This window comes from Sinocyclocheilus rhinocerous, unplaced genomic scaffold (assembly GCF_001515625.1).
Source record: "Sinocyclocheilus rhinocerous isolate Xijiao unplaced genomic scaffold, SAMN03320098_v1.1 scaffold980, whole genome shotgun sequence".
In the NCBI taxonomy this organism is placed as follows: domain Eukaryota; kingdom Metazoa; phylum Chordata; class Actinopteri; order Cypriniformes; family Cyprinidae; genus Sinocyclocheilus; species Sinocyclocheilus rhinocerous.
The window spans coordinates 92,585-107,138 of NW_015635053.1; the positions used below are offsets into that span (position 1 = coordinate 92,585).

General features: G+C 37.5%; 1 protein-coding gene across 4 annotated transcripts in view; it reads right to left on the reverse strand.

Annotated features, from left to right (window-relative positions):
- Nucleotides 1-14,554, reverse strand: part of syt2a (synaptotagmin IIa) — a 78,828-nt gene that overhangs the window by 30,878 nt on the left and 33,396 nt on the right. Inside the window, exon 1 of one of the 4 annotated variants that reach the window (XM_016560739.1) lies at nucleotides 13,049-13,219. The exons of 2 other annotated variants lie outside the window; for them this stretch is intronic. The gene's annotated coding sequence lies outside the window, so the exon portion shown is untranslated. Of the gene's footprint in view, nucleotides 1-13,048; nucleotides 13,220-14,554 lie in introns of those variants that run through there. One more of the 4 variants, XM_016560736.1, reaches the window with a different exon arrangement.

Sequence of the window (14,554 nt, forward strand, 5' to 3'; positions counted from 1 at the left end):
CCGGGTCACTGGCTCGGCTCCTCAGCGAAAACCTGAATATGCGTTGCATCTGCTGCCTACTTATACTCACGCTGTGATCAGCAGCAGCTGGATGCAATAATCGCATGCCAATGTGCATTGGCTCGTTTAGTTTACACTCGAAGTAGATTGGTCCCTCTAAGCGAGATCCCAATTCGTCGGTCATCCGACGTGACGTCTCCGTTCCCTCCTTCAGGGAACGAGGGTTACATACGTAACCGAGACGTTTTTCATTTTTGAAGCCATTTTTCGTGCCTCTCCATATATGTCTCTACTGCGGAAGTGCTCATGCGAGTTATTTTGATAATTACAGATAGTATCAGGCCATATTAACACACTCATTGTCTAAACCAGACCCTAATGAGAATGTGATGCAATGTTTGCCGTATCCTCCCCTCGTCTTTTCTTCTTGTGTGCCTTTAAGACGCTGATATGATCACTGGACTCACTGAGCTTGAGATTGATCCCTCTGTTTGCACTGAGGGAGATAGAGATGTGCAGCAGTGAATGCGAAGTTGTGTCCGTGTCTTTGCTCTGGGGTGACCGCATACTGCTTAGAGGACAAGAGACACTTTGCTTTTTATGGGACACATTATCTCCACTGCACTCACACTGATTTTACAGCTCTCCGAGATACTCCTGCTGTTTTATCTGTGTGACTGCCAGAGCACATATTGTAAATACAACAGAACAAATAAACAGATACAAATACAATAGAAGTCTGGCTCAGATAAAGCGGTCTGTGAATGTGATCTGCAGAATGGATGTCTGTTTTGTCTTGCCAACAAACTCATTGGCTATAATGACACATTTGACTTAGACAAAGTTTTAGCAAGCGCAGATAAACAGGATTGAATGAGTGATCTAGGAACAGAAGGAACAGAAATGGACCTGCTCCAAAGGATGCTTTTGGCAGACCAAATCAAACCTTTGGAGATGCATCTAGATATGACTGCCGAATTCCATAATGATAATTGCTTCAGGGCATCTGCCAAACTTCTCTTGTTCAGAGTGGGAGGAAATTCTCTATGCAATCCGCACATCATGTTATTACTTCTCAAGAACGCTAATTGTCCACGATGATCCATTGTATGACATACAAGTTTACATATCGACTACATAATGTCTTTGGGAGAAACTCACAAAACCATCAAGGACATGTCCAGGTTATATTTCATCCCACAATGAAAATAATGAAATTATACTCTGCAAATGAAGTCCATTAAGATTTTTTTTATTGCACTGCGATTTTAATTTTTCGATAATTAAACCCATTCTCGCACCATTATCATTATTGTATTGCAAAAAACTCATTCTCATTATAAAACAAAAGCAATAAGTAGAAATGTCAAATTGTAAAGTTGTACAGCTTTTGCAAATTAAGTCTTAAAAGTCATGAAATGACAGTATACGATATATATATATATATATATATATATATACAGTATGTATATGTATACACACACACACACACACACACACACATATATATCACAAAACAACATCTGGAAATATGATAAATTCATCCATAGCAATTTATCCAGATGTGTTTAATTGAAAAAAATATTTTTATAGTGCTAAATATGAATGTCTTTTTTTCATGCAAAATATTTTCTTTTGTTCTTGAGGTAAAATACAACTTTTTATTTTTTTGTAACATTGTTGTAAACAACAAATGCACAAGTAAATAAAAACTAAGTAACTAATTAAAATTAATCATGATATAACTAGTGCAAATAAATCAAACGATCATTATATGTCCTCTATTATGTAAATGGTCTTATTCAAACTGAGGTAAACTTATTTGTGACAGCAAGCAACACAAAACACAAAAGCTGTAGGTCCTGCCAAACGTTTGGCTGAACAGAAACTAGCTATCTGGAGAGAGTGGGTGGTCTCTACAGATTCACAGCTCACTGTTAGTGCATGGTGCACAATATTGCTCGAAACAACAAAATAATATTAACAAGAAGCATTGTTTTGTGTTTAAAAGAAAAAGTAATCAATCTGTCAATGTGTCTTGTATTAGACATTGATTTGATTCTAGTACATCCAAAAACAAGTCAGTGTTACTGCCATTTTAATTGCATCTTCAATCTTGCAATTATGTTTGAATAATAATGCTTGTATCAGTGCCAGTGTGGCATCATTAAATATTAGCCAAGCTCAATCTTCACATACTGACAGGATCAGTTACCAAGAAAAAGATGGCTTCTCATCAAAAATGAAAAAAGTGTCATCATTATCAACTTCTCATCCAGCATTATTCTTCATACTTCATCTGTATTCAGAATAGCATCAAAGATTGATTACATTCATTACAACACTTAGCAAATTAAGTTTCCTGCTCCTTCAAAACAATTAATTAATGCTTTATATTATGCTCTCTCTCTCGGGGCATGTAATTTATTTAAGCATGACATAAACTTCATTCCATAAAAGAAGTATAGTTAGCTATGCAAAAAGCTTAAATTCTCATTTTATTATACACCACCAATCAAACATTGTTCAGCCCTTATGCATGTTATCATGTCTGTCAAATACTTAAGCTGGCTGTCAGTTGAAATATTAGAAATAAAAACATTGACATTACACACTCACAGGCATCAATCACTTCACTACTTGCCGCTAAGAAATAAATATTTACTACCTTATGATCCATCTGTTTTCAAACCCACATCATTTGAATATCACAATATCGATGTCTGTCAAAAAATAACGCACAATACACAATGGTATTTATGAGCAGCCTGCACTACTAGATGTTTTGACTACATCATCTCTTTCAGAGGAGGAGAAAATGGCAGCCTGGGTGGCTTCAATAAAGCTGTCTGTCAAAGACGATAACATAGATAACCCACATGAATGTAAATTTGTTCTTCACTCACTGAAATTGACAGATGATTTTTTACTTCCCTCAACTTCCCAGTTGTTTAAAAGGTTAATGTAATTATCCAAGTTTGTTCAAATGTTCTTTCATTTTCCAGTAAAATAAGATACATTTGTTACTTTTAATAACGTCTTTGCAGAATGTTGTATGTGTATTTGTGTGCTATTGCAGTTTTTTTTTTCCAGAAAATATTATTACAGGGCTGAAATATTATTACTTATGCTGATTTAATAACATGCAAACTGAACCTAATCATTGATTATAATGAGTTTTTTAATTGTTTGTACCTGATAACTCTGAAGCTGCTACCTCAGCCTATTCTGGCTCATAACCTTGGGTGTGTATCGCTGACAAACTGCAGCTGTTCAACAAGTCCTCAGATGACAGATAATGTAAAACGTCACAGCCAGACAACCACTAGCCTTCACAACTATAGCCTCCGATTCTCTTTACACAGCTGTTTGCCAGGACTTTATCCCAGACGTGAGAAAACTACACAAATACGCTCACCCCATCTCAGGCCCTCCGCTACAACACAACTGAGCACAATAATACAGTTATGGTGGGGTCGTACATTATCTCACAGCACTTTATTTCTTTATGGCGGGATTAATTCGAGGTGCTGCTTCTGTAACGAGCGTACGGACTCGCTGAGGTGAGAAATGAAAGACACTGACCGGTGACGCTGCGGCTCAGCGGGATAAATCCGCTGGAATGGTTGGGTCAGCTCGTAATGCTTGACTGAGAACCAGCCACGAATATAGCCTTTTTATTGCTGTCTAAGAGAGGGACGACTTTGGCTGATATGACGACAGCATTTTCTAAAGCGGGATTGCAGATGAAACTCTCTGTCTGTAATTCATTTTGTTGGGGTTTGCTTACATGACTTTGGAGGGCAGGGTTTTGGACAGAGTGAGGGTTTGGTTCAAGCTAGCAAAATGGCAGAAGTTAGCAAAATGCTAACACCATAACAGCACCATTATGCTGTTTTGACCAATTCAGTCCCCTCTAATATAATATAATATAATATTCTGCCGCACCATCCGCCTCCTCTCGCCCAAAGAGCAGTCTCTCGTCCTAATTAAATTGTTTTAATTAAACTAACGAGCATCACAAGCCAGACTCCGGCTGACCGACTTCAACCTTTGTTCAACTCATAATAAATCACTCAAACGATTGCATTCTGGGTTGCCGATAGGACAGATATAATCAAGGTTCATAATGTCATGTTTGATTGTGTGAAATCATTAAATATCATGATTCTGTGCAGAAGAGCGTTTGGGATGTGAAGTGCTGACAGTGATTCAGTTAATCTCAGGTTGTGTCCACTGTAAGACTTTTTTCATGCAGCTGCTCGAGTGTTGCTACAGTGCTCTGGTTTCTAGGTGGCTACATAATTACAAAAGAGTCCATCTTAAAGACAATCTGGTCTCCACATATGATTCATGTTACTCCTTCAATGTGAAAAAAGAAGTGCTTAATTGTACTGAATGTGCACTTGTAGCGTAAAAGTTTAAATCTTAAGTATTTTTAAAACCTGTACTTGCACTTAACATTATTAATGAAAATAAAAAGCCACTTAATATAAAAGAGTTTCACTGTTTCTTAACACACTTGAGTACATTTTTAAAACATGCTTTGTAATAGTGTCAAATTAAATATTTGTTTTCAAGTACATTATAAGTCATTGTTTTAATAATCTTTTGTTGTGCTTTAAAGCAGTACACTTATTTTGATGTGTTGACTGAACATACTAAAGTGCATACATGTGCTTGATTATAATTTTAACTGTAGTGTGTTATTCAGTATTATATTTAAAGTTAATATATTAATGTACCAAACCTCATCATTACAAATGTATATATTGAAATACATTACATACAAGTTTCAATAGTAATGACATTAAATAATATTTTAGTTTACAAAGAAAATCTAGACTGTATATTAAGCAGTACAATTTAACCATATTTCAAACACAATAGTAGTAATTATTAAATTTAAATTTAATAATAATTACATATAACATCTATAAACTATAATACATGTAAATTGAATTGAATTGAATTTTGAATTTTTCACGTCATGCCTAACGCTTTTCAGCCATGACTTATTCACAATATAGACCTTACAGCTCTCATACCTTATTGCTTACTTGAAGTGTATAATTTTTGTAACAAGTAGCCTTTTTAAAAGTATGCTAAAGTGTACTTATTTTTTCACAATGGAAGTCTATGGAAATCAAATTGCTTAAAGAAAACACCTCTCTTCAACAGGCTGAATGATTTGACATATCATCCATCCAGTTATGCACTTGAGTTTAATACAGTTTATAAAACGGATCGTTCCGGTCCTTGATTCTGATTGGTTGAGCCACGTTCGAAGCTGTTGTAAATTACTCTACAAACATACACCTTTGTTTACTTCTGTGTGTTGCTCGGCAACCACTTTGTTGCAACCACAACTGTTTCTGAGGAACTACATTGTTTGGTGGAAGAATACTGTTTTTATTAATATCATTACACTTTATTTGCTGTTTTATTTTGTGAAACCTAACTACGTATATGGAATAACCGTTTTATAAAAGCAATAAGCCCCGTGAAGCCGTGGTTTACAGTGAATTTATAACAGCTAAGGGGCGTTGCTAGGCACGACGCGACACGGACCATGGCTTCTTGGGGTAGCACCAAAAAGTACTTGGTTTGTTGCTGCCGTGTGTTTTGAGTTTGAGCTCCATCAAGTTAATTCTTTGTCGTCTAAGGGCTTATTGCTTTATTACATAGACTTTAAATCAGTGACCGCATGTATGAGTAATAGTTATAGTGATGCTTGCCTTGGCGAACACCAGCAATTATGTACTGAGAATGACAGGCAGTGCTGAATGTTCATTATTCATTGAATACAAGTCAGTACCCTGTTTAAATAAGCAGTATGCGTAGTATAAAGAGAAGCTTAGTTTTTGGACTGAACTCTGATGCAAACCAATTATTTGCTCATTAACTACTCAGAATACCATTGCACACAGTAACACCATCACACCTTGAGTGTTTTTCTCACTAATCTATAAAGGCTTTTAGTTTTCCGAGCACAGTGTTTATTGATACTACTCACTGAGACCAACATTTTTAAAGGATTTTTTTTTTTTTTTTTTACAGTTATCTGTATTTTTGTCATGATTTCCAGTAAAAATATTTAAACTAGAGAAGGGCTTTTTGTTCATCAGTTCTTACAGACAGAATTAGTCAAGTACTCCCAGCACACTGTTGTCATGCTATCAGTGACTGATTATTACCGTCTATGTTCTGACACAAATTGCTGTCTGACAAATTAGCAGACATGACACCATAACCAATCACAAACTGAAAAACAAAACAAAAAAAAAACGAGTTGGCATATTTGTGTTTAGTTACTTTTGTCACTTAGATGTCGCTTTACACTTACTGTGTTAGAAGAAAGGGAAATGCAATCGTGTCCCATCTAAACATCCTTAAAACATGATACATTTACAGAGGAGTCTAGAAGAATAAAACTAAGAAAATACTTAAATATGTTCTAGCAAAAAATCATCTTTCAGTATGTTTAAAAAATACAAATATTAAACAGAAAAGTGTTAGACTCTGTAAACAGATCTTAATTGCTCATACAATTTTATTTCAAATAAATTTATTTTGTTTTAGTGATATTTACATATTCTTCCTAGAGAACAAGACAAAGGTACTGATTACAAAACTGATTTTTTTTTCAGTGTAGCTGTGAGTGCACACAATATTTCTGCAGTCACAAGAGTCAAACAGCAAGCAAATATGACTGAAACAGAAAGCTGAACACACCGACTATCAGCAGAAACACAAAGTAAAATGCTGCTGCCCAATCAGCTCACGTCAATTTCAGGAACAAATATTTATAAACGACAAACAAATGAAGAAATGAATGGAAACTATAACCATTCTGTACCATTACCGTCAAACGCAGGAAGAATGAGAAGAATCTAAACTGTAAGCCCCAAAGACACAGAGGAGCTTACTATCCAGATCCTGCAGCACACCATATATTACAGGAACACAAAGTTCTGCTGTAAAAAACAGGCCGTCTGAGACAGTGAACACGTACTAGACAGACAGGACAACACACACGCGGACTGACTGCACACTCCCTGTTCTCCACCAAGGGCGACTACATAGACACCGTGTTGTCATCTGTAGCTGTTTGCCTGTTACTGCTGATCAGTGTTTTATTCATTATGACTGTCAAACGATTACAAACCTTAATTGAATTAATTACATGATATGCAGATTATTTAACTGAATTATTTGCAATTAGTCACATATATTAAATTTGTTGGGAAAAGCCCCCAAGTTACAGCTATTTAATTAGTATGTCTCATTAAATATTTGTTATTTAAAAGTGCCATTTACGTCTGGAGAAAGCTAGTGTGTGTGTAGCATATATGTATATATACACATACAGACACAAATATACAGGTATAGGTATATACAGGTATAGTTAACTAAAACCATAAAATAAACTTTAAAATAAAATAAAATGTCTATAAAAAACATGTTTCAGCTAGTTGCCAAAGCAACATTTCTCATTTTCATTTGGTTTAAAGAGATAGTTCACCCAAAAATGAAAATTCTATCAGTAATTACTCATCCTCATGTCGTTCCAAACCTGTAAGACCGTTCATCTTCGGAACACAAATTAATATATTTTTGATGAAATCCGAGAGCTTTCTGACCCTCCATAGACAGCAACACAACTGAAATGTTCCCAGGCCCAGAAACGTAGCATCGGTAAAATAGTCCATGTGACATCAGTAGCTCAACTGTAATTTTACGAACCTACGAAAATACTTTTTTGTGCGTGAAGAAAACAGAAATAATGACATTATTCAACAATTCTTCTCCTCCTCATCCCGTCTGCTGCGGCATGCCGCCATTGTGGAGAGTATCACAATGCATGAGTGTGCTTTCCTCTGCATATAAACAACGCATGCGCATGGTGCTGCTTACATAGAACATGCGTTGTTTACATGCAGAGGAAATCGCACGCATGCATAACATGCATAAACAAACAAACAAACCGGACAAAAACACACAACAAAATTACCAAAAATGTAACTAGAATTAAAAAGAAAACAGAAAAGATAAAAACGAAAATTAAAAAACTATGAGTACATTATAAAAATTATTTAAAAAATATAATAGTATTTAAATTTTACTATAACAACACTGATGAGTACATTATATACTAGGGGTGTAACGGTACACGTATTCGTACCGAAGATTATCGGTACGGGTCTTTCAGTACAGTACACATGTGTACCGAACAAATACAGCATTGTCTTAAACACTGCACGAGTGGAACTTCATTGGAAACTTCCCGTTTTATACATTGTTACTTTTGATAAAAAACAAAGTCTCATCTTTCAAATTACGTCCATTTTTTTAAGGAAATTCAAGCAATAAATGGCGTTTCGACGCTCTTTGATGTGGAGCAACAGATCGCTGTATAAACACCTCAGTTCAAACGGCAGCGCGGAGCACGATCATCCCTTCCTCTTTACTAATAGTTTTAATACGAAATAAACATGAATGAACATCTCATGCCTTATGTAATCGCTCAATCAGTGTTTCAAGCACAGAAAAAGGTCAAAAATAAAAATAGAAAGTCACATAGCATTTCATTTACCTCAGGCAAGTCATCAGTGTCCACAGCTCGTTCACTAGAGAAATTAAGTCTAGAGAAGAGCATTTATGAAATATTAGACTATATACCCATTATATTTTACTTTAACTGTTAGTGATGTCTTAATAAATGTAATGTATGTTTAAATATATCTGTTATGAAACAAGTTATGACAGCCAGAAATTTTATAATTTAGACGTTAATTTAAAAACCGCATTATGTACAATTGACATGTTTGCATACATTTGTTTTAAGTTGAGTGTTGATTATTATATTTAAAAATAAATAGTAATTCAATTTAACTTCACGAAACCCTACCGAACCGCGACGTCATGTTTGTGTACCCTTACACCCTTACTATATACTAGTCGGTATTATAGTAGATAATAGTTAATAATATAGTAAATAAAATCATACATAATTATCAATTTAATGTGAAAAACAGACATAAAACACTTTCAGTTTACAAATGAGAACATGCATCATATGACATATTCGTAATTTAATCACTACTGAAATTGCTAAAAATATTAAGTCTATGGCAAGGGATGTCCCTTGCATTCATGCTCAAATGTGCACAGAAACAGACCTTGTCTTTGGGCATTTTATTACTGATGGTTGAACATTTCCACTGGAAAGCCATCTGATTGAGCACAGTGAGATGAAAAGGAGTGTTCCCCGCACATCCTGGCGGCTCCAGACCGCTCGGTTTGCCACTTAATGAGGGTTTTTGTGGCCCTAGGGCCGATCTGGACGCACAAACAAATGCGAGGGTGGAAACTATTCAAAGACTCTTGAGCAACTGCTCACATCACATATACTAAATCATCTCTCAGATTTGTAGATTACAACTGAAATGGCACAAATAATGATCTTAAATCAGCGTATGACTTATACTGAAACAAATCTGTAACACCGTTGTACAACAAACATCTTCACAAATCACCCTGGGTAGACTCTTTAAACATGTTTCACAGGCTTGTTTTAGCCTCAGAGCTTTATCCTCGGGGTAAAGCTGCTCTTCCTCATTAATTACGAATCGGATCTTTTGGTTTATTGTCGCCCCTATGGCTCTTCAATTAAGCAGCTGTTTTTACAGAGGGTAATAAGTCTTCACTGCACCATGACGAACAGGCGCATAACCACACCCTCTTTTCAGAGCTACATGTCAGTTTTACACTGGCTTCCTCTTGTCGTGGATGGACGTCCTTCATGCAGATTTGGCCACATCTGAGGTACCACTTCTGAGTATGACCTGATGCTGGTTTATTCTGGTTTGGTGCTGGTCTAATTAGTAGTGGAGTATGGTTTTACCAACAGCAAGGTCATGGGTTTGATTCCCAGGTAACATGTGTACACAAAAATGCTTTGGATAAAGAGTTTCCCAAATGTAAATTTTGACTTGAAGCTGATTAAATCAATAAATATTCTGTCATCATTTAACTCACCCTTATGTCATGGCAAATTGATCGTTTTTTCTTCTGTGAAACACAAATTATTAACATAATTTGAATAATCTTTCAGCTGTTTTTGTCAGTAGAATAAAAGCCAATGGGGGTCCAAAAAATGTAAGCTCATTGGTTCTTGCCCATCACATCATGATGTCATATCTGTCTGTTCATCAAGTGACTCTATTGCATCAGAATACTTAGATTTTACCACTGATTAAACCAATGGACTACTTTTAAGTCTCCTTTATGTATTTTTTGGAGCTTTGGACCCCATCGACTATTAATATATGGACAAACACAGCTGGAAGATTTTTTAAAAGTTCTTCTTCTGTGTTCTGCAGCAAACAGAAAGTCATATAGGTTTGGAACAATACGAGGGTGAGCAGACAATGTCAGAATTTAGATTTTTGGGTGAACTAAACCTAGTCGGGATGCCAGCATGCAAAGCACAACATTTGATGGTCTTTTCAGCAGGTCTAATAAATGTCAAGATGTTCAATGAATAATGGTTTGTTCTTCATGTAAACCTATTATAGGACTTCTGAAGACTTGTAATAGTGCATGACTGCCTTATTTTACTTTTATAGTACTTTTTGTCCTTTATGCCGCTGCACAACATCTGGTCACCATCTAAGGGAAAGAGCAGCCTGGACATTCTGCTAAAACTCTCTTTTTGTGATCTACAGATTTAGAGTCTTGCAGGGCTTGAGGGAATGAGGGCAAGTATGACGACAGGGTTTTCATTTTTTAGTAAACTAACAGTGATGGTTTCCAAACTAATGAGCTATATCCTGAAAGAAAGAGGCATTCTCCTCATAAAGAAGGAAATTCCACAATGATATTGTACTTTTCTCTGTCTATATTGACCTCTCTAACATAATCCTATGGGACATGCTTTAAATAATGTTCTCCTGCCAATAAAAGCTATGATCCATTGTAGTACTGACCATCACTTGTGTCTTATCGAGTGTAATTCATAACGCAAAACTGTGATGCGAGACCAGATGGGAACGAGTGTCCATGATGATAAACGACACTAGCTGTTTTATGGTTTCTCTCATATTTATTATTGGTTGGCTGCTTACTAGGCAGATGCTATTTTCACCATAATTATTTATTCTAAATTATGAAACAAGTTACTTTAAATACATTAAGTTAAGAATAACTGGGCTGCTGACAGATACCATGAAATATAGATGAAGGTGGAGATATTACTTTTCCAGTGAGCCTATGTTGATCTTTTTACATCTAAAAAAATTTAATAATAATAATTTGTGATGTGGCTTTTTCTCTAATTCAAAGAACACTTTAAATACAATTTAGGAAAAAGAAATCACAAATTAGAATGAATGAAATTCATCAAAGACCAAATTTTCTGAGGTAGTCTGTTCACATTTCATGTAGGCTATATCTCAAGTCGAACTGAACATCAATAAATATGTAATTTCATTCCATCTTATTGCTCCTACGAAATTTTGAGAGAAACATCTATAGTATAAGTGAAACAAAGTCTAATGTTCCTCTAGTTTGTCTTGCTCCATCAGAAACATGGTAATTGGTCATGTAGGTATCTTAGGTGGTGGGTAAGGTGTTAAAACCCCAATCCTTCATATTACATGTCTCAAACACATATGAACATTAACACTCAACAAAAACATTCTGAAAAGAGCAAAAACAACCCAACAGCTTTAACATCTGAAACCAGAGATCAGACTATTTAAAGCACAAATATTGTTACCGCATTTTCTAATTTTCCCCTATAAATCTGAGCTCAATGTCACACTGTACTGTACTCTGGTTCAAATCTAAAGCCTTGATGACACAGCATTTGTCCTTGAGAACGTCCCTTCCTTGTGATCCCCAGTCCTCTGCAGGAGAATCCCAAGAGAGCGAGAAAAAACCTTGCCAGAGAAAGAGAGCGAGAGCTGCCCAGCATCTAAGGAAGTTTCCTTTTCATTCCAGTGTGTCGAATTGACACTTCTAGCGTCCAATATAAGCACTAACTCAAGCCTCTAGCAGAAACACAACACATTTACAACAACCACTGTGACAGGAAACACCAAACCAGATCTATCTGAGAGTATTTAATGGAAAACAATTGGTGAACTGTTATACATGTCCATAATGGAAACATCTCAATATCTAAAGAGTATGTTGATGTATTCATGGGAACAGTATTGATTATCAAGTGTTCAACACAAGGTGGAAATCAACGACAAAGTGCATTGAATGAAAGCGGACAGCAGGTATCCAGTTTCCTCCTCTCTTTGCTGTACTGCAGAGCTCTTTTAATGCACTCCATTGTCTGTGGTCTCTCCCTGTGATCCGCTCTAACGGCAGCTGTACCAGCGAGCTGCAGCATATTGTCTTGCCGCTGTTTGGCGATGGGGATGAGGGTGTCGTTCCCTTTGCCTCTCCAGGGGAAACGTGGCAGCTGTCATCGGGACCGACCTCTGGAAACTCTCTAGGAAGCGACCGGCACCCACGCACGGAGTAAAAACACCCACCCGCCTGCCGACAGCTCGCGGCTCACTTTGCCCTTGTGCACCGTTCCGGGACCAGCTTCCCGTGACGGGTCCCTGACTCCAACCTCTGTGAGGTGTAACAGAAAGCTGACCTGAGATCAGCAAGTAATACAAGTTGAACTAAACTAACCCATATAAGCCGACTGGGACAAATGCTTTGAGAGCTCGGGACACTGCAGCAATTCCCAATCAGTTTAACATCACTTTAGAGACCAGTTTTCTTCAGACTCAACACAAACAAGAGTTATCCAAGACTGACAAGCGTATGAATCACACTGCAGTAGCCTACTCTAGTAATCAGTGAGGCCACTCTCGAACGGGCTTCCCTCTCTGCTGCAAGATTAAGTCATAAGCATCTAGTGCCCTGGACAATCTTTCCAGTATGCAGCGCAGCATATCCCACCTTCTAATATCCGGAACCCCCCTCCCAATTTTGCAGCACTTTTGAGAAAAAAAAAACACGTTGAAAGGCTACACACCTGACTGCAGTGATCTGCTTGGTCCTAATCCTCAGTGAGCGTCTGGGCCATACACCAGCGAGGCACTTAGGGGTTAACGTTTCAGCGGCGTGCGAACGTCTCCTACTTGCGCTCTTCCATCAGCCCGAGAAAGTGCAGTCATCCCCCCTCTCCACTCGTTACTGCAGCACCACACACACACACACATACACACACTCCAGTGAACACACACATACACCCCTCCCCTCCTTCTGTGCGCTCTCTCCACCACTTTCTCTCTCCCTCAGAGAAATCCCCCCGTCCAAATACACACACACACATTCCCTCTCTCTCCATTTTTCCTTCCCCCACCCTTCCCATTCCATCCTCTTCCTAAGCTGCCTGATTGGAGATGCTGCTCACACAGCTCTGCATATATCCCTTTTTCATTTTTTCTCGTGTCTCCGTCTCTCACGCTGTGGGGTAATCAGCACGGGTCAATATGAAACACTTCCTCTGCCGTCCCCATCAAACTCTGTGACCTCAAAATACCCTGTTGTTTTTGCTGAAATACGCGCTGTTTGATGGTAAAATTCAATATTGAATACAATACAATACAGCTCTCTGGGCAGAAAAGGGAAAATGGAGCGGTTGCCTGAATTTTTAAAGAGAAGGGCTGCAGAGGTTCTGCTGCTCGCAATATGTTGCAGCAGAGAGAATGAAAGACAAAGAGGAAAACCTTAAAGAGATGGCAGGAGTATAGTGGTTGACTGATATGTAAGGGATAATGTAAAGTCAGCTGGTCATTATGGCTAAATAAACTGTACATTATTACACTTAAAGGGTTAGTTCACCCAAAAATGAAAATTATCCCACAAATTATTCACCCTCAAGTCATCCTAGGTGTATATGACTTTCTTCTTTCAGACGAATCCATTCAGAGTTATATTAAAAATTGTCTTTGATCTTTCAAGCTGTTTAATGCCACTCAGCGAGTGTTGCATGCATCAGTCCAAAAGAAGTTAAATAAAAAGCGCCCATCCATAGACAAAAAGCATGTGCCCATGCGCAAAGCTGACCTCATACGTCATCCGCCCGGAGCTGCTTCCGTGTAGGACTGTTGGCGCAAGCTACATTTAAAGGGGTCATATGATGCTGCTAAAAAGAACATTATTTTGTGTATTTGGTGTAATGAAATGTGTTTATGCGGTTTAAAGTAAAAAAAAATAAAAATTTCCACATACTGTACATTATTGTTTCTCCTCTATGCCCCGCCTTTTTGAAACGCGTCGATTTTTACAAAGCTCATCGGTCTGAAAAAGCAAGGTGTGCTGTGATTGGCCAGCTATCCAATGCGTTGTGATTGGCCGAATACCTCAAGCGTGAGACGGAAATGTTACGCCCCTCACCATACTGTGATGCCGTCCGGCCAGAGCGACGAGACATAAACATTAAAACCCATTACAAACAAGGCATTTGTTGCATCCAGTGGGGACATAATTACTGATTATAATGACTTATACTGTCTTTTCACGCGTTGCGTTGCAT